The sequence below is a fragment of the Rhinolophus sinicus genome, chromosome 7 (assembly GCF_057876585.1).
Source record: "Rhinolophus sinicus isolate RSI-liver-muscle chromosome 7, RSI-T2T, whole genome shotgun sequence".
NCBI lineage: Eukaryota > Metazoa > Chordata > Mammalia > Chiroptera > Rhinolophidae > Rhinolophus > Rhinolophus sinicus.
In genome coordinates this window covers 53,568,359-53,588,974 of record NC_142507.1, presented here as the reverse complement: position 1 = coordinate 53,588,974, position 20,616 = coordinate 53,568,359, and the positions used below count along the sequence as shown (strand labels likewise).

The 20,616-nt window shown below is 46.5% G+C and overlaps 1 protein-coding gene across 2 annotated transcripts in view; it reads left to right on the top strand.

Moving 5' to 3' along the window:
• Positions 1-20,616, top strand: part of LOC109435383 (protein S100-A7-like) — a 36,470-nt gene that overhangs the window by 3,405 nt on the left and 12,449 nt on the right. Inside the window, exon 2 of one of the 2 annotated variants that reach the window (XM_019713220.3) lies at positions 7,281-7,390. The exons of the other annotated variant lie outside the window; for it this stretch is intronic. The gene's annotated coding sequence lies outside the window, so the exon portion shown is untranslated. The remainder of the gene's footprint in view (positions 1-7,280; positions 7,391-20,616) is intronic. 2 annotated transcript variants of the gene reach the window in all.

Genomic DNA, 20,616 nt, shown 5'->3' with positions numbered 1-20,616 from the left:
CTCACTCCTGGGCTAGGCAGTTGGGCTATGTGTTTTTATGAGCTGTCTTATTGCAGCTATGAAGTCCATTAAAAGCAAGTATCTAAGTAAACTGAAATGACTTCCTCTGAATTGCTATGGGTAAGGAATTCCCACAGGGCAGAGAATAGATCTCAATCATGGCAGCCAAAGCAATGAAGAGAGTTCCTGGCACACAGAAGGCACTCTCTGAGAACATACTTGTTGAATGAAAGAATAAATAATGGCAGAATAGGTGTAATAAAAAAAAATAATTCGTCTTCTGGACTCCATCTTGCTTGAGCCTGCCATGTTAGTTAGAAACTTCTGCTTAGCCCTGCACATAGTACATTACTTGTTAAAGGATTCTAACCTGTAGCCTAGGAATGCCAGAAACAACCTTCCTGCTCAAAACTACCTCCCCAAGGAGACAAGGAAGGTATGTACAAACATAATGACTGTTTATCAAAAGATTTATAGGGACCCGTGACTGAGATTATGGCAACTGGAGTTTCTTGACCAAAAGCAAAGAAGTTTCATCATCCCTCTCAGACCCTTGCTGACATCCAGCCATCTGTGGTCATTAATCACCTCCTGACCTTAAACCTCTTCCATTTTTCCCTTCCCTTGACGTACAAGAAGCCTGAATTCTATACTTTCTCCAAGATGGTTCTTTAGGACGCTAGTCCGCCATCTTCTCTGCCTGCCGGCTTTCTGAATAAAGTCGCTTTCCTTGCCCCAACTCCTTGTCATCTGACTTACCAGGTGTTCTGTGATGAGCAGTTCAAGCTGTCACTCAATTACAGTTGTATTTGCCACACTCAAACACCCAATGTTAATAAACTAAAATGCATTCTTCCATCGCTCTCTTTATGCTCACGCCACTACGCCACTATGTAGAAATACAGTTCCACACAGGATGGAACATAAGAAATGTTTTTGTATGATGTAATTGCATCCTAAAACTTAGATCATGATACATACTTCTCTCATTTTATTTTTTCTCTATTTAGCAATGTATCATGAAAATTCCTTCAAGTCAACTGGTAGAGATCTAAATCCTTCTTTTTAATAGCTGTATAGTACGCCATGGCATGTAAGCACCACAATCTATCTGACCATTTTCTGTTTCCCTAATGGTGGCATTTCCTACCCCCATTTTTTTTTCACTACAAATGACAATAATAATATTGCTGAATAAGCATCTTTGTGAACACATTCTTAAGGACCGATGCTTTTATTTCTTTAGTACAGTATCCCAGAAGTGAAACTGCTGAGTTGAAGGGCACATGCATATTTAATTTAAATAGCTATTGCTATATTACTTTCCACAATAGCGATAACAATTCACACTTCCCATTAGAAGGAAATGAGAGAAGCCTTTCCCAGCATGGACAGCCTTAGGCAGCATTTAAAAACTTTTACCCTGTCTGACAGGGTCCAGTGGATTTTGAACTAACGAGGTCTAGTGGTAGCTGAAAAAAATGAAGATGAAAAGGCATCTTAAAGAAAGCGTAATCTTATTTCCCTTATATGTGGAACGTAAAAAACAAAATGAATGAACAAACAAAACAGGAAGAAACTCATAGATACAGCGAACAAATTGCTGGTCATCATATGGGTGAGGGGTTGAAGGGGCTGGGTGAAAAAGGGGCAGGGATTAAGAAGTCCCAATTGGAAGTTTCAAAATAGTCATAGGGATGGATGCAAAGCACAGCAAAAGGAATACAGTGAATGCTGTAGTAATAACTACGTGTGGTGTTGGGTGGGGACTAGAATTATCATTCGGTGATCACTTCATAAGCTAGATAAATGTCTAACCACTATGCTGTATACCTGAAAGTAATATAATATTGTAAGTCAACAGTAATTGAAAAATAAATTTAAATAAATCAATACAATAAAATGTGAAGGTTGGGAACAACAACAAAAAATGCAATCTTCAAAAGCAGTCTTTATCAATGACGCTGTCTTGAGTTGTGAATGCATTTTTGTTGGCAGTTTCCCAGCTGCTGAAAACACTCTTAATTCTCCCCCTAGACTGACAAGGGAAGGGGCAGCCTATTCCATCTTCAAATAACCCCATTTCTTGTCTGATAACTTTGAGATGCTTTCGGAATTTTTTCAGGGCCTTGTTGCAATTGTAAGCTATAGTTCCTGTTTCCTTAATTACTTCATTTGTGGATCGAGCGTACCGTGCAGAGGAACTTGTACCAGCTTTAGTGCTGAGATGTCCATATATCACTTGCTCAGAGATAATAAAAATGGTTCCTGCGGTAGAGAGTTGATTGGCATTTTCTTTGTCTTTTTGGATTATGGAGGTGTAGAAGAATGCTTTCTAGGTCAGGGAAACTTTGTGTGATGTGAAAATGTAATGTAGCCTTTAATATTTAGGCACAGCTCAATATATAAATGGTTAAGAATTCAGATTTAAAAACATACTGAAGTGACGTTGCTATGCCAACGAAAATAAGAACATTTTGGTACCTAAAAATTACACTCTGTACCAGAATACTGAGATGTAGAAAACAGGCATTGTGATCACTTATTCTTTAACAGACATGAGCAAACAGTCAGAGTCTCAACCAAGCAAGAAGCCCCTGTGCCTGCTCTCCTTTCTCAGGGGACAGAATAAATGTTCACAGTCTGCTGTGCGGGAACTGCCTCCAGGAACCCGTCAAAACTTTTTAATGCATTCCTTGGTCCTGTTCAAAGCTCAGAGCTGAGGTGTTAATAGGCAGATGTGATCCAAGACCCAATCAGAATATTAGTAAGTTTGGTAGTAGAAACTTCCCCAAGAAAGTGGGAAGAGCCTTTAAAAAAATGTGTGTGTGTTTCCCCATCCCTTGCCCAAAATTTCGGGGGAAAAAATTTGCCCTTTTTCTTTTTTGTCTTCCGTTGCATATCAGGGCACCGGGCTGGGGCTGATGGAGCTCACAGGATGGCTCTCCTTTCTACACGTGGCAGGGTCCCACTAACCCTGTGATAGGCCAATCACTGGTCCTTTGGCACCCCCTGCTGACCATTCGCTCCCCATTCAGCTGGGTCTTGCCTATGGGAGTGGCCTGAGCGGTCCGGGGTTGACAATGGGTTGCCTGGGAGAACCAGATGGCCAGATGTTTGGACAGCAGCTGGCTGGAGCAGAAGCCAGACCTCTCCCTTCCTCTTCAGGATCAAATAACACTGCCCTCGTGATGGGCGGCCCCACAGTGTAAGGAAACAGTTGAGTTAGACTTGGCTCTATCTAGTTCGTCTTCCACTCTGCTGTTAGATGTGTCTTTCTGGTAAATAAAGCTGGTTGCACAGCTTCCTATATTGGCTTCTATGGACTGAATGCTCACTACCGCCCTCCACCCTCACCCCCACCCCGGCCCCCGCGCCACTTTATTGGAGGTTGGGGCCTTTGGGAGGTAAGCAGGTTCGGATGAGGTCATGGGTGTGCAGCCTCCTGCTGGGATTGGAGCCCTTATAAGGTCGCCCTCTGCTGGTAGAAAGGAGTGCTGCTCGCCTGCACGACCGGCCCTGGTGTGATCTTGCCAGGTCTATTCCATGATTTGTCCCTGCAATGTCTTCTGTCTCCTGGCAAACCCACTCCAGGTTCAAATATCACCTCCTTTGTGATGTCTCAGGTCCCAGGCACAGGTAAGAGCTTCCTGCTTTTATCGCCCATCGTCGCCCCCCCCCCACAGTCCTCTATACTAGTCGTTATTACACCTTAGTGTAACAGTCTGTTTATAAGCCTGTCCCCTCCCCACTCCCCTTTCTTCCACCCCCTCCCCTGATCCCAGCTGTGAGCTCCTCAGCGTGAGGGACCATGTTATCCGCATCTTTATTTAGCACAGGGCCTGCCACATAACAGGTGTTGAATAAATCTTTGTTGACTGGGTCAACTCACTTCTACACTGTGGAGGGCTGTGGGATAAAGGACCGAGTGTGGGTACCTCCAGCTCGCATGGGCGGATGGCTGGGGGCAGGCAGGAGAGCAGCCACGGGGTTGACTCCAGATCCCAGGACAGACCTGGACGTGAACCCTGGCTCTCTCGTTTCCTGGTTGTGTGTTTTTTGGGAAAGTCACGTATTCGCTCACAATGGCCTCATCTCTAAAATAGGGATAATTACAGAGACCACCAGCGCAGGGTCAGGATTAATGGGAGAAGGTAGGCTAACGTTTAAGAGCCTAGGTACATGTGTTAGTTTGATGGACACATACAAAGTAAAGCACAACAACAAAAAAAGTAAAAATCGTTTGTACCATGAATAGTTTTTTTAAGATTTGTATTAAAAATATAGTTAGCATACAATATTATATTAGTTTCAGGGGTACACCCTAGTTATTCAACATTTATACACCTAAAGAAGTGACCACCGCAAGTCCAGCAACCATCTGACACTGTACCGTGTTCTCACATTATTATTCCTCACGCTGTACATTACGTCCCCACGGCTTATTTGTCTTATACCTGGGAATTTGGACCTCTTATTCCTCTTCATCTTTTCCTCCCTTTTAAATTTTTCAGTTACAGTTGACATTCGATATTATTTTACATGAACTTCAGGTGTACAGCATATAGTTACACATTTATATAATTTAAAAAGTGATTCCCCCTGACTAGTCTAGTACCCACTTGGCACTATGCATAGGTATTGCCATATCATTGACTATATTCCCGATGCTTTACTTTACGTCCCCACGACTATGCTGTAACTATCAGTTTGTACTTCTTAATCCCTTCACCTTTTTCACCCACCACCCCAATCCCCCTCCCATCTGGCAACCATCAAAATGTTCTGTGTGTTTATGAGTCTGTTTTGTTTATTTTGTGTTTTAGATTCCACATATAAGCAGAAACACATTGCATCTGTCTTTCACTGTCTGACGTACTCCACTCAGCACAATACCGTCTGGGTCCATCCATGCTGCTGCAGATGGCAAGACTCTATTCCCTTCCTTGGCTGAGCAATATTCCACTGTATATATGTACCACCTCCTCTTTATCCATTCTTCTATTGACAAACATCCAGGCTGCCTCCATATCTTGGCCATTGTAAACAATGATGCAATGGACATATGGATACACATGTCCCCTTGAAGTAGCTCTTTGGGTTTCTTCGAATAAATACCAGGAAGTGGGATTACTGGGTCCTTCCTCGTCTCTTGTTATAGCCTTTGTCTGGTGTAAGTATTGCTACCCAGGTTTTTGGTTTGCTTTTCTATTTCCATGAAATAACTTTTTCCATCCCTTTATTTTCATCTGTGTGTGTCTTTCAATCTGAAGTGAGTCTCTTGTAGGCAGCATATGTAAGAGTTTTGTTATCCATTCAGCCACTCTATGTTTTTGATTGGAGCATTTAATCCACTTACATTGAAAGCAATTGTTGATATGTAGTATTGCCATTTTACTATTCATATATTTTATCTCCCCCCCCTCCCCACTTTAAATAAGTCCCTCTAACCTTCCTTGTAATACTGGTTTGGTGGTGATGAACTACTTTTGCTTTTTCTTGTCTGGGAAGCTCTTTATCTGTCCTTCAATTTTAAATGACAGCCTTGTTGGATAGAGTAGTCTTGTTTGTAGGTCCACTTTGAATATTTTCTGCCCATCCCTTCTGGCCTGCAAAGTTTCTGTTGAAAAATCCACCAACAGTCTTATGGGAGCTCCCTTGCAGGTAACTAACTGCTTTTCTCTTGCTGCTTTTAGGATTCTCTCTTTGTCTTTAACCTTTGCCATTTTAATTATAATGTGTCTTGGTGTGGGCCTGTTTAAGTTCTTTTTTTTTTTTTTTCAACTCTGTGCTTCTTTGGCTTGTATATCTATTTCCTTTATCAGGTTAGGAAAGTTTTCAGTCATTATTTCTTCAAATAGATTCTCAACCCCTTGTTTTCTCTCTTTTCTCCTTTTGGACCCCAATGATATGAATATTGTTATGCTTGATGTTATCCCAGAGGCCTCTTAAAATACCCTCTTTTTAAAAAAAATTCTTTTTTCTTTTTGCTGTTACAATTGGGTGTTTTCTACTACCTTGTCTTCCAAATCACTGATTTGATTCTCTGCTTCATCAAGTCTTCTGGTGATTCCTTCTAGTGTATTCTTCATTTCTGACTGGTTCTATTTTATGGTTCCTATGTCTGTTTTTATGCTTGCAATTTCTCTGTTGAAGTTCTCACTAAGTTCCTTGAAAGTCCTTATAACCATTGTTTTGAACGCTGCCTCTGGTAGTTTGCTTGACTCCATTTTGTTTATTTATTTATTTATTTTGAGTTTTCTCCTGGTTTTTCATTTGGGACTTACTTGTTTGTTTTCTCATTTTGGCTGCCTCTCTTTGTTCCTATGTATTAGGTAGGGTTGCTATGTTTCCTAGTCTTGACGGGTGGCCTTATGCAGTAGGTGTCCTGTGGGGCCTAGTCACAATCTCCCTGGTCACCTGAGCCGGGTGCTCCAGGAGTGTCCCTTGTATGGGTTGTGTGTACCCTCCTGTTTGCTATTGGCATGTCAGTGGGTGGGATTGACCCTCAGGCTGACTGGCTGTGGGATTTGGCCACGTCCACAGCTTATGGGCTACTGTGCAGGGGGCTTATCTCATGGAGCAGGATTTGCCCCAGCAGGTTCTGGTACATGTTGAGACCTCCCTTTGTGTGTGCCTCTTGTGGAGCTAATTGGGTGGTGCTCTGCTGTGGTCTGAAGCCAACCTCCAAATATATTGGTTCTGGGGCCACTTGGGAAGGGCTCCAGTGCAGGCCCAGGTCAGCCACTGCCTGAGACTGACCAGGGACTACCTGCTAGGAGCTACAAAGCAATCCACAGTTGGTCACTGCCTGTGCTGTACCAAGGATGGATGCCACCAGTACTGGGTCTGGGGTAGCTCTGCAAAAAGCCAGGACACTCTGAGGCCTGCTGCCACCTGCCAGCTCTCATAAGGTTTAGCAGCTGATAAAGCCTCCTGCTGTACCAAGTTGGGTGAGGAGGGTCTCAATGAGTCGGCAGGGTTGAGCATTGGAGCTCAACAGGCCAATCAGATTCAGATTTTGCCTGTTGGGGGCGGGCTCAACACAGCAAAGATGGCACCCGCCTGCAGGCTACATGCGAGGAGGACCCCTCACAGGAAAATGGGGACTGTCCCTCCAGTGCTTGCCTCAAAGTTACACAACTCAGTCTCTCACCAGTGAGTCTGTGCGAGGGCAATTTAAGAGGACGGTTGGGTTTTCTGCCGCCTTCCGCCCCACCTGGATGGTCGAAATCCCTACTGTTTCTCACAGCCAGATGTTGTGGGGGCTTCTCTTCCAGGCACCAGTACTCTGAGCTGGGGAGCCTGGTGTTGGCCTGGGGTCCCTCGCGACTCTGTTGGGAGCTTCTGTGGCTGAGATATCTCTCCTGATTTTCACTGTCACATGCAGGTATGCGGCTCGTTCCGTGTCTCCGCCCCTCCTAGCAGTCTCAACATGGCTTTTTCTTTATAGTTTTAGTTATAGGAGTTCTGTTTGACTAGACCATAGATGGTTCTCCAGGTTGATTGTTCTATAATTTAGTTGTAATTTTGATGTGTTCACGGGATGAGGCAAGAACCGTGTTTACCTACTCCGCCATCTTGGATCTCCTTCCTTATTTCCTAATTTATGTGCTTTTGTATAGTCCAGATTTTCTGTAATGAGGATGGATTACTTTTTGTAATTAATAAAAGAAAAGAAGGTTGAAAACATGAAAAAACCTCTTAAATGTCAGACTGCAATTCTGGGAGGGCAAAGATCCTGTCTGTCTGTCTGTCTGTATTTATTTATTTATTTTTATTAATTTCAGGTGTATAAAACAATGTAATAGTTAGACATTTATCATTTGTATCCCTCACACAGTGATAAACCCTTCCCCTTCATCTACTACCCCTCTGACATTGCATACAGCCATTACATTTCTACTGTCTCTATTCCTAATGCTGTACTCCACTTCCTGTAAATATATATAAATATATATAAATAAATATATATATATATATAATTATAGTTGACATTCATTATTGTTCAGCTTCAGCTTCAGGTATACAGTGCAGTGATCAGGCATCTACACCATCCATGAAGTGGTCTCCCTAATAAGACAGGTGTCCATCGGACACCCTACAAAATCTTTACAATATTATTGATTACATTTCCCCAAATTGATTTTCATATCCCCGTGGCAATCTTGTGGTTACCAACTGTGCTTTCTAATCTGCTCACCTTCACCCTTATCCCTACCTTCCCTCCCATCTAGCAACCCTCAGTTTTTCCTCTATGTCTCTGAGACTGTTTCTGATTAGTTCATTCATTTATTCTTTTCTTTAGATTCCAGATATAAGTGAGATCACATGGTATTTGTCTTTCTCTGTCTGACTTATTTCACTTAGCATAATGTTCTCTAGGTCCATCCATATTGTTGCAAATTGTAAGATTTCATTCCTTATGGCTGCGTAATACTCCATTGTATAAATGTACCACAGTTTCTTAATCCAGTTGTCAACCTATCTGTCTTGATGTCTGTGCTTCTCCAGTGCTGGGAGCAGCCTAGCCCCCTGCAGGTGCTAAGTGAATTGAATGCAGGAAGACAGAGCCTGGGAGAGCAGGCATTTGGGAGAGAAGGGCGGCAGTGATGGACCTCAGCTCTGATCTGAGTTGGCTGGAAACTTGATCGCGTCCCTGCTGGCCTGTCAGAACCTCCAAACTGTTTTGAGGTCTTTGGATCCTCCAAGCTGGCTTTGGGGGCGTCCTCTTGCTGAGATCCATCAAAGATCCCTGGTATCTGTGTCTACCGTAGCCTGTGTGGCTGATTCATGATGTTTTCTGGGGAGCATAGACTGATATAGGCAGAGGTGATGGAATGGGGGTGGGGGTGAAGCATGGGCCACTGGGGTAACAAAGGCACTGGGCCCCTCGGGAAAGGTGAGGTCGGTGGCTGCTCTCATGGGAGGTGGGTGGGGAAGCCACATGCACTCAGGGAAGAGCTTACATGCTTCACGATTTAATAATGGGGCTAATCCCTTAGACAAATCCAACACACCTTGGGAGTGGATCCTCTTTGTCTCAACGAAGTTCAGAGCAGGTGTGACCCCAGCCTATCCTTGGGACCAGCCCGTCCTCACCAGCTGGGAGCCTTCCTACCAGGTTCACCCTCCCTTGCTGCTGGACAGTTGACGGGCAGCCAGTCTGTTCCATTGGCTTTCCCTTGGTCAGCCTGAGGAACCAGAAGGAAGGGGATGGCTTTAACCACAGGGTCACCCGCAGGAAGCTCCCAGGCTGAGGGGGGAGAGCTGAGTCCTGCCCTGAGCAGAGACAGCCCCTGTCCCCTGGAGTTGCCAGTCTAATGGTAAGATAGGGCTAGTCTCTGGGTCCGTCAGAGCGAGCCCAACATGGATCTCTCCCTTGCCTGTCCAGTCTGATGCCAAGAAGATAATGAAGTGTCCTTGGCCTTCTGGGAGCAGCAGTTGGAGGGTGGGGTGTGTGTGAGGGGTAGGGACATGCGCCTTCTCAATTCAGAAAGCAGGCAGGACAAGGGTAGTCTCGGGCCATTGCCAAGACAGGCCAGCAGGGGGCAGCAGTGCTTCTTTGGAAGGAGGGAGGGCAGGTGCAGGAGGGAGGGGAAAAGTCGGGAAGTTGGTTCAGATCCAGGGGGCTCTCAGACAGAGGGTGGGGAACAGTTTGGTGGGGGCTGGTAGACACAGAGGTGAGCAAGGTGCCCCCCTGCGTCACATCTTGGCCTCGGGAGCCGTAGGTTGCATGGTTTTCTGGGCTCTGCGCACCAGAAATTCATAGTCGCTGTGTTACGGGATTCCAGGTGGGGGAGGTTGACTTTTCCTCCGCCGCCACCCACTCCTGGTGGCACCTGGTACTGACGAAGAATGCGCTCTTCCAGTGCATTCTGACTTTTCTCTGCTCTCAGATAAGCCGGTTGGCTTTTCTTTCTTGACTGATGAGATCGTTCCCTGAGACGCTCCCTTCCAAATATTTAGCAACGTCATTTACATGCACGAGTGCTTTGTATGGCTTTCACTTGTTGTGTTTTGTTTGGGGTGGAAATTGAGGAAAAGGTTGTCTGTCACGTGTGACTCATGGTATAGGATATTTCATGCGTGAAAACAGGCCCCAGAGGCAGAGATAAACAAGAGGATATAAAGTCTCCTAGAATTTGTAGGAATCTCGGGGAGGGCTTCGAACATATGTGGGGTGAGGGGGATGGAATCCAGACAGGGACGGTCGTAGCAATGGACAGGGAGACCCCTGTTTACAGTTTGGTGACAAATGCAATTCAGGAATTTTCATGTACAGATTCCGCTTGGGGAAAAATACATAAGACTTAAAATATTTTGAGGTAAGTGCTAGAAAGGTTTGAAACGGCTGGAGATGGTGTTTGTGGTGTGTCAGACCCGTGAACAGCAGATGCCAAGCTGCCCTGATGTGTCAGAGATACTATCTGTCATTTATGGGACGTGCTGCTTTGGATGATGGCAGGTCAGGCCCGCATTGGGAAGGTTTGGGAGAACGTGTTGTTCCCAAACACAATTGTGAACCTGTCCTCCTTTGAGTCAGAATTGAAACAGGCAGAGCCTGCTCCATAGGCTGGAGAATCTTCAAGCCAGGGTAGTTTCTATGCCCTCTGTCCTCTGGGGCCATGAGTCAGGGAGGAGGGTCCTGGTTTTTGTGACAGGTAATGGAGATTCATGGCAGCGAAATGAAGATGATTGTACTTCTGGCCTGAGCGATATGACGGAGGAAGTAAATCCCAAGCCTTGGTGGGAGGAATTGGTCAGCCGGGGGTGCTGGGGTGAGGAAGGCTGCAGAGAGCCAGCGGGACTTGTTCTGAGTTTGGGAGATGGAGGCCCATGGGTGGGCGAGAGCAGGAGGAAGGGCATGCGTTCAGGGGCACAGCCTGAAGGAGGGCGTGGGTGAGACCCGTCACACCATAGCAGAGCGAGCGGGGGTGGGCTGTGCAAGAAGGCCTCAAATGCAGGACAGAAGGGAGTTAGAACTGTCTGGTCAGAAGCAGTGATCTCAGAAGGAGACATTACAGCGGGAAGAGGTCACATTTAGAAGATAGTAGAAATATACTTACATTATTTAGAAGACAGCAGAAATATGACACCCAGCTGCATCTGTGGAAAAAGCCAAACTGGGCACCATCTCTGTCTTATCTCCCTGGACCTCCCTTTGGGATCTGACGATCTGATTCATCTCCTCCAATGACAACAGCTAAAGGAAGAAGGGAGGGCAGGGGACGTTTTCTTCCGGCATCTTTTTCTTACCAAGGCAGGAAACCTTTCTCATAAGCCTCTCAGAAGACTTCTTCCCATCACCGGTTCAGACGGGCCACTTCCAGATACAAAGGAATCTTTGAAATGTTTTTGGCATTTTCAGCCTTTGTCATGGAAGGTGGGTTCGGCCAACACGGAGAAAGGATGGGGAGGGGACTGGTGGATGGTTGGTAAAGACGGGGCCTGCTTTTACCAGAGGACCAAGGGCGATGGAGTGGCTGCCCAGGAGGGGAAGAAAAAAGACCAAGTTCTCGGGGCTTGAAGGAAGAAGAGGGGGAGAGCTGTTAGGGCTAAGAATGGCCTACGTGTTGGGGACCAAAGCATAACCTCGGGTTGAGCTTTGGGTGTGAGGGATGCCCCACCCGAACCGCACCAGTGCTGGGATTTACTTGAACGTGAGATCAAAGCCACCTCAGTGCCTGTTTTTCCTCCTGCTGGTTTCAACCGGAGGACTCACCTTGAACCCCTAGGGCGGAGGCTGGCATTGTACCGTTGTAGCCTCCTCAGTGGGGAAAGCCCCCCGGAGGCCAGGCACTCCTGGAGGAGGGTGGGAATGAACTGGGACCGGCACACTTCTCTGTCCTGACGTCCCGATCAGAACAATTGCCCTTCGCAGCAGCGGGAGGAGATCCGTGCAGATGGGGAAGAAGAGCCCGCCCTCAGCCGATTTCCACCTTTGGGAAGGCGAGTGGCCTGGGCTGGAAATCAGGGGTGTCACTGCGGGGAGGCTTTGGGGGGATGTGAGTATGGATGGGGGTGCTCAGCAGAAAAAAGTCCTGTCAGGGGGGATTCAAGGAATGGACCCAAAGGGCTAGAGGAAGTTTGGGCAGCAAAATAGCAAGGCTCCAAAAGTCAGCCCATTTTCCCACCTCAGGCCTTCCCAGAGCTCCTGTGGGGCCAGTGGGCACTCCTTACTGTCACTGCACCTGGAATGCTGTCCTGGGCAGGGCTGAGCACACAGTTGGAAGGAGGTGAGGTGACTCACCCGAGGCTTAAGATGGGGCTCTTAAAACATGTTTAGGGGTGAGCATGCGTTTTCCTCCAGAACACGACCCCATACGCTGGGATCTCCCACCCTGAGGCCCCACCTCAGGGTCTCCTCTCCTTGGCTTGCCAACTCAGGGGTCAGCAAATTGCACAGGTGTTTCCTCTCTCAGGAGTACATAGAGCCCCCCACACCCCTAAAAAAGGCTCCTGGGTCGGGGTTCAGGAGCCCTGAGTTGAGACTTGGTTCTGTCCTCGCCAGCAGTGTAGACTTGGGCGAGTCACTTGATCTCCGCCAGCCTCCATCTTATCACCTGTAAAGCAGCAGCCAGCGTCCTGGGCTGTAGGGGGCCTGACTCCAGCTGGACCCACCGCTCAGCCTGTGAGCTGCGTGGCTTCAGACAGACTGGCCTGTTGGTGCCTGGCTTCCTCACACTGGATTGTTTCGAGTTAGAGCGGTGCCTCGCACGCGGTTGGCACTCACTGAACGGTAGCTCGTCCCCTCTTCCTGCTGAGTTCTTGTTCCGAGTCTTCAGCCGTCTCCAGCCATCTCCACCTGGGAGTTGTGCTAACTTCGGCCAGGAGCAGGGTTAACAGCAGCAGCCACAGCAGTGACAAACCAACACAAAACGGGTCACAACACATTCAGTGTTTAAGAGGGATTAACATTTAAGTGTGGAGCTGGCTGGGAACCAGATAGAGTTACATCACCATTCTGACTATTGTCATGGGACTAAATGGGATTAAGAGGGTTTGTAATTCGTGAAAGGCGATGGGGACAGATGTAAGAATTAATCTCCAGGAACGAGGCCCAAATGGTGGCCTTTCAGACAAGGTGATGGTGATTGAGTGCATTCTCTGCCTGGCGGAGATGGAGGAGGAAGGTGGGGCGGGGTGAGGAAATGGGGAAGCAGCTCTGGGCCCCTCTGTCAGCCGTGTTCTCCACCCAGCTGCACTTGGCCTGGTGGGTTCTGCACCTTCTCATCTCTGGGCCCAGAAGAAAAAGGACAACTGGACTTTTAGGGTCAAGGGAGAACTTCCATGAATTTCAAGTTTCGATTTTAGAGCCGTCAGGTTTGGCAGTTTCACTCTAGTGGTTGAACACCCCCATTCATGTCCTTGAACTCTGATTATGAGTTACTCTCTTGCCCCCTCCCTCCAACTGCCACCCACTGCCACTTCTGCTACTGTGGCACCGTGGCTCCCAAAGAGGGTAGCATGAGACAGAAAAAGAAGCATAGTTACCGTAGGTAGCAGAGTCCAGCATTAAGAGCATAGACTCTGGAGCTAGACTGTCTGAGTTCAAATCCAGGCTCTGCCATTTACTACCTGTGAGATCTTGGGCGAGTTACTTACCCCCACTGTGCCTCAGTTTCCACATCTGTAAAGTGGGGTTAGCCATAACAGTTCCTACCTCTTCAAGTCGCTGTCAGGATTACATGAATTTGTATATCTACAAAGACTTAGGATAGCACCTGGCACTAAGTAAACCCATAAGTGTTAGCTCTTTGTGTCCTTGGAAGCCCCTCCCAGAATGCTGTCCCACTGGAGGCTGACATACTGTTTCTCAACAAATCTAGCACAGACCTGGATTTCAGCTGTTGAGAAAGGTGGCTGTTTCCTCAGAGGAGCTCCAGGTGAGGTCACTTGGCTGGGGTTGGGGTGCCATGTTGCATGACGGAGCCGTTTCTTTATCATTGATGATATTCTCTGTTCATTAAGATGACCCCCCCCCCCCGTCTCCCATGGGAATCAAGGTGACCCAAGGAGCTGTGGTTTCCCATTTCCCGTCTCACACCTGGGCAGACTCTCTAGCGCTATTTTAATTGGCTCTTTCCTTAGACGTAGATGGAGTTGAATGGGAACCTGATGACATCATAACACCCTGTCATTGCTGCCACAATCCCACCGCACATCAAACTATTGAGGGCTCCCTCTGTGCTAGGCGCTGTCTAAGCATCGCCTTGTTTAATCCTGACCAACTCTGCGAAGTGAATATTACTATCCACACGTCACAGGTGAGGAACCCAAGGGTCAGAGAAGTCACTTGGCAAGGCCACATAGCTAGGGAGTAAAGGAACTAAAATTCAAACCTATGTCTGCTTGCCCCCCCCCCCCCCCCCCCCGAGGCCGGTGCTGTTTGCCGTGAGATCACACCCACCAGCCCGGGGACAGTGTCCCCACGTCGTTTCATCACACAAAGCCCTTATGTCATGAGCCTGGCACTTGACACATGTGATTTTAATACAGTGAAGACATTGGTACATCTGGGCTTGCTTCCAGAGTCTGCCTGCTTTCCAGAATGTTCTTATTATAATTTCTATAAAATGTTCAAGCCCTTGCATCAGAGGCCCAACTCCGGGTTTCTTCTTTCCTGGTGACTCGGTGGGAGGGGTGTGTCGTCCTGTCCACACAGATGTCAGGTTCACCACTCTGACTCCCATCATTTGGGAAGGGCTTCTAGCTCAGCGCTGTTGGCGTTTTGGGTGGTTAGCTCTCGAATGGGGGCAAACACCCCCATGCTTTAGATGAGATTTGCCTGCTACTTGCTTTTACCTCTGAGACAGAGAAGCAGGTAACTCCTTCAATAAGATGTACACAAATTGATTCCTAGGTAGAAGCCCCCAAGACTGTTATGGATAGTTGGACGAGACCTCATCTACTATGGTCCAAGAAAAGGGGGCGGACACACACACACAATAACAAATAACACAATGAATGCTCAATTACCCCCCAGCTTAACATGTAAACCATTACCAATGACCTAAATGTAAGAGCTGAAACTATGAAACTCATAAGAAGACATGACAGGGCGGAGCTTCACGACATTGGTTTTGACAATGATTTCTTGGATATGACACCAAGAGCTCATGCAACAACAACAACAACAAACAATAGATAAATTAGACTACATTAAAACTGGTATCAAAGGACACAATCAAAAGAGAGTGAAAAGGTAACCCATGAAACGGGAGACAATATTTACAAATCACATATCTGATAGGGGGTTAGTATCCCGAGTATATAAAGAAGTCTTGTAATTCAACAACGACAAAACAAATAAAACATGGGCAAAGGACTTGAATAGACATTTCTCCAAAGAAGATATGCAAATCGTCAACATGCATATGAAAAGGTGCTCCATTATCATTAATCATAAAGGAAATACAAATGCAAATCCAAACCACAGTGAAATACTACCTCATACCATAAGGATGGCTAATCTACAAAAACAAGAAAAACCAAGTGTTCATTAGGATGTGAAGAAATTGGAACTCTTACGCTCTGTTGTCGGAATGTAAAATGGTGTTACATTATTTATTTCCGTGTTAGTGTGTAGGAGTTATTTCTCTAGCTCAGCTATCTGTGTCACACATATTTTCTCCCAGTCTATGACCTGTATTTTTTCAGTGGTATCTTGATGGACCTAAATTTTAAATTTAAATGTAGTGAAGTCCTTTCTTTTTTGGGTTGTGTTCTTTTTCTCTTTGCTTAAGAAAACCTCACTGCCCTGTAGTCCTAAAAAAATCTTTTCCTCTATTTTCTTTTAAAAGCTTTAAAGTTTTCTTTTTTATGTTTAAGTTTTTGTATATTATGTGATGTCGATGGAATCCAGTTCTATTGCATTTCTCCGTTGGGATCATTAATTATTCCAGCACCACTCATTGGCTAGACTGTCACTTCCCGCTGATTTGCAGTGTCCCTCTCTCACAGATCAGGTTTCCATTCGTGTGGGTGTCCGTTTCTGGGGTCTCTGTTTTATTCTGCTTCTCTGTTTGGGGGTCATTACTTCAGTTTCTTAATGACCACTGCTTTATAATAAGTCTTCTCTCTGGTAGGGACGCCCACTGTCTTGAACCTCTCCTTCAAAATTACCTATGCTTTTCCATATACATTTCAGAATTGGTGTTTTTCTTTTTAGGTTGATTCCTAGGTATTAAATTTGTGATCTAGAACAAATGGCATTATTCATTTCCCCCCAACTATGCCTAGTATTTATACAGCTGCCCTGCACCTTGCGGGGTACACTGCACTTATGTCTGCAGCCATGCAATTGTGAGGTGCCTCTGCTCTCCGGCAGCGGGGGGCCTGCTGGAGGAACGGAAGTCCTGCAGGTGACATTGGCTAGGAATGGCAGTGTGGTGAAGGGCCAGGGGTGGGGAGAGAGATATGGCAGTGAGCGTCCTGGATGAGAGCTGTAGAGATTTTTGTGTTGAGCCAGTGGGGTTTCGGGGAGCGGCAATGGCTTCTGGTAAAAATTTCTGGAAAGATTTCTTTATGGCACTTTGGTTAAATCCCAGGTTGAGCCCTTTAAGAAAACCGATAGCTGCCCCTGTGGTCAGATTTTTGTCTCCTTTGACTGTAGCTACCTGCAAATCCGGCCACGTTGGTGAGGTGGGGTGGTGAGGAAGAGTCAGTGCTAATCGGATTAGACCAGGCACTGAGAAGCTTGCCAATCATTGATGATTGAGTGAGCCCCTGTTTGCCAGTCCTGGAAAGCTGGCTGCTTGTCTTCTTTCTTTGCTGGAGTGATGGGGTCTTCCTCCCCACAACCTTTGATCCCTGAGGAGCTAGGATGAGGGCACTGTCTCCTTTCCTGGGCATTCTCTACCTGGAGGCCTGAAGCAGGGGCTAGGAAGGGTCAGAGGCAGAAGAGGTCCCCAGGGACCCCCCAGTCTGAGTGGGGAACCTGAACCCTGTCCTGAATAAGCTGTCAGCTGAGGAGGGACACAGCCCACTCCTGAGGACCACCCAGGGAGCACTCTCACCTCCCAGGCCATCTGGTCAGAGAGAGAAGACAACCTCTGCTGAGAAGGCATGAGACGAAACAATCTGGGCAGCAGGGCTCTGAGATGGGTGTAGGGTGGGGGCCGGATGTCATGAGTAGAGCTCCTGTAGGGGGCAGAATGTGTGGTGGGGAAAGGCTTGAGCAAGGCCTGGCTGGGAGACATATGTAGAGGCAGGAAGGGGCTGAGACTGGGCGGCACAGTGGCAGATTGTGCTGAGGCGGTAAGATCCTTGAACTCACCTGCTTTGGTGCCAACATCCAAGTACTAACCTTTCACAAGAACTTCTCCCAAGTAGGGCAGGGCCTATGGCATGGCAGGTGTAGCCAAGATGCTGGGCTGCACGCAATGGTGTGGAGGGCCAGGTTTCTGATTCCCAGGGTGAGGAGGGTTTTAAGAAATGCTTAGGGGTGCCAGTGGTTTCTCCAGAGTCCTTCTTCCTACAACAGAGCTGAGGAGGAGGGAGACTAGCTTGTCGGACCCCTCCCATCTCTCCTTTCAGGACCTCCATCCAATCCCCTCCGCACCCCCAAACCTGGTGTGTCTTTCCCAGGGCCTTGCTGTCACCTGGATGCTAATTCATCTGCACCAAGTGTCAGCAGATAATAAAGGAATATTTATATTTTAATGATTTAGTTAATTCAGCAGAGTGACTTTGATCTCACTCTGGGTCAGACCCTGTGCTGACTGTTGGTTGGTTATACAACCAGGAATAAACAAGATACTCTTCCTATAGACACCCTGTCCGCTGCCCCCAGGAGTCTTTACTAGAGGGCGGGGTTTCAGGGAAGGTCCTCCCGACAGATACCTAACACACAGCTTAGCCAGGAAGGAGGGGGGGTGGAAGAGTGTTCTGGGCATGTGGAATAGCACGGGTGCCTCTGCTGGGGGAAGAACATGGCCTGTGATGAAGGAGCCGGAGGAGGCCAGAGCAGCTGGAGTGTGGTGGGGGCGGGCGGGCAGGGGGAAGAGAGACCCGAGCCTGGAGGCCAGGGGCCAGATCGCCCAGAGCTTTGAACGGTGTGGAGTTTGTACTTTCCTCAAAGAGGGATGGGAAACCTGGACATCTTTTTTCTGTAGGGGAGGGACCAACTCATTCTGGTTTGCTGGGGACGGTCAGATGTTGGCAATGAAAGTCCTGTGTCTGGGAAACCCTTCAGTCCCCAGCAAATTAGAATGGGCTTGATTGATTGGGTTTATATTTCAAAAAAGTCATGCTGACGGAAGGATGAATAATGGGATTGAAAAGGGCAAGAGGGGGTGAGAGACAGCACTTCAGAAACTGGGGGAGAGAAGTGGGTAAAAAAACATCTAGTCTTTATTCAAGTTTGCTATGCGTTAGCCGCTCTGCCAAGCGCTTTACATTCGTTATGCTATTTAATATTCAAAGCAAGGCTATAAGCCAGGTACAATTTTCATTTTGATAAATGAGGAAAAGGCTTAGGGAGGTTGGGTAATTTGTCTGTGGTCAAACTTCTTGCGAGTGGTAGAGCGGGGTTTGAACCTAGAAATCTGACGTCAGTACTTGACACTACACTGAACTACCATGAGGGCAAGTGTTATATCTGTGCCGATAAAGAGAAGACTGACTGAAAGTCTGTACAAAAAGCAGGTGGACGCCAGTCGCCTTTCCCACCTCTGCAGACCGACCCTAAAGGAAGACCCCAAACACAGCTGAGGGCAGAGGTGGGGCACTGAACCCTGGGATCAGGTAGAAGTCTATTGATTGGATGGTGAGACCATCTCAGCTCCTTCCTCTACTCACTTTCAAGAACACTGGAAAATTCCTTTCTGGGGAATTGAGCATCTGAGATGGTCCTCCATAAAACAACTCAGTCCGATCACGCTATGGCGAAGGTCACTGACTGACAAACCCTGCCCTTTAGACAGAGCTCCCAATAGTTTTTAGTGCCTCATTCTTAAACAGGAGAAGATAGCTGAGGATCACCAGATGTTTAAGGTTTTCCTTAAAATCCTAAGAAAAAAAACCCAGATAAAGAAATAAACAGATAAAAAGCAGTGGGGGAAAAAAGTCAGTGTAGGGAATAGAAGAAAACTTTACAAGAACAGTATTTTCAGAAAGTTAAGCTGTTGAATTTGTGACAGAAGGATAGAAGGAAATTTTTAAAAGAACATTCAGAGAACAGGATCTTAGAAATCACAAAATAAACTTGCTTCTGGGTTTCCCCCATTGTTGGTAAAGTAAAAATTCGATATAACCATTAGAAGAGAAAATTGAACAGAAAGTAGAATTTGAAAAAAAAAGAAAAACCAACAAAAATATAGAGAACAAGAGAAAAGAAATAAATAGTAGAGGATCAGGGTTGGAAGTCCAAGAGTGGAGAGTGGACCAAGACAATGGAGGGAAGAAAATGATTAAAGAAATGATACAAGGGGGCCGGCCCGGTGGCTCAGGTGGTTGGAGCGCGTGCCCCTAGCGCCAAGGTTGCCGGTTCGATTCCCACATGGGCCAGTGAGCTGTACCCTCTACAGCTAAGATTGTGAATAACAGCTCTCCTTGGAGCTGGGCTGCCGTGAGCGGCCGGAGGTCAGCGTGAGATGCTGTGAGCGGCTGACTGACAAAAAATAATCAATTATAAGGGCAGAAAAATATTTTCAGATATTCAAGGTCTTAATGTTACCTCCTAAGAACCCTTCCTTGGGAAGTTCCTGGGGGATGTGCTCTCTCAAAACAAGGGAGTAAACCAAGAAAGAGGAAGGCATGAAATCCAGGAATGAGGTGGTGTCATACAGGGGAAAGGCAAAAGGAAATCCTAGGATGAAGGTGTAGGTAAGACCTAAGAAGATGGCCTTGCAAAAGATCTAGAGAGAAATGAGTCCAGATTGGAGTAGGATTATGGAGGACTCCGGGAGAGATGTCTTCAAGTAATAAAAAGAAAGTTGCAGACCATCTAATGTATTAATAGTGAACTGAATCGAGAAGAGATTTATAATTTGGTGGAGAGTTCTAGGAGAAGGTTAGTGGTCGGAAAAGAGAAAACGAGACAAATGAAAAAATATGTCAGCTGTTAACTCCTGAGAAAACAGAAAGTTGCACAAGGAAGAAAATATACTTAAAGCAGATAACATTGCTTGCCTGTGAATAGTAGTTACATAGTCGTAATTCTATTATATATGTCATGAATTCTGTTCTAACAAACTATGCTGTAACTTGACTGGAGAAGTTGTGGGGGAGAGGAAGTGTGTGTGTGTGTGTGTGTGTGTGTGTGTGTGTGTGTGTGTGTTGTAAAGAACCACATCTTTATTTTCCAGTGTAGGAGTTCACTGGCTAGTCTACAAAACCAAAAAAAAATCATCCAATAGAAATAGAAGTCTATTATTTAGAAATATAGAAGTAAATACAGAAAGAAATGGCCACAGGATTGAAAGTGGTTGCCTCAGGGACGGGAACGTGAGCGTGGGGAGAGAGAAGGGGAGGGCTGATATTCGCCTTGTAGACGTGTTTGACTTTAACATTACATACATGTGTAACTTGACTTAAAAAGAACAGTTCTGGAGGGAGCTGTGGGCCTGGGAAAGAAGGAGAAGGGTTTTAAGTCGAGAGTATATAGTAGCT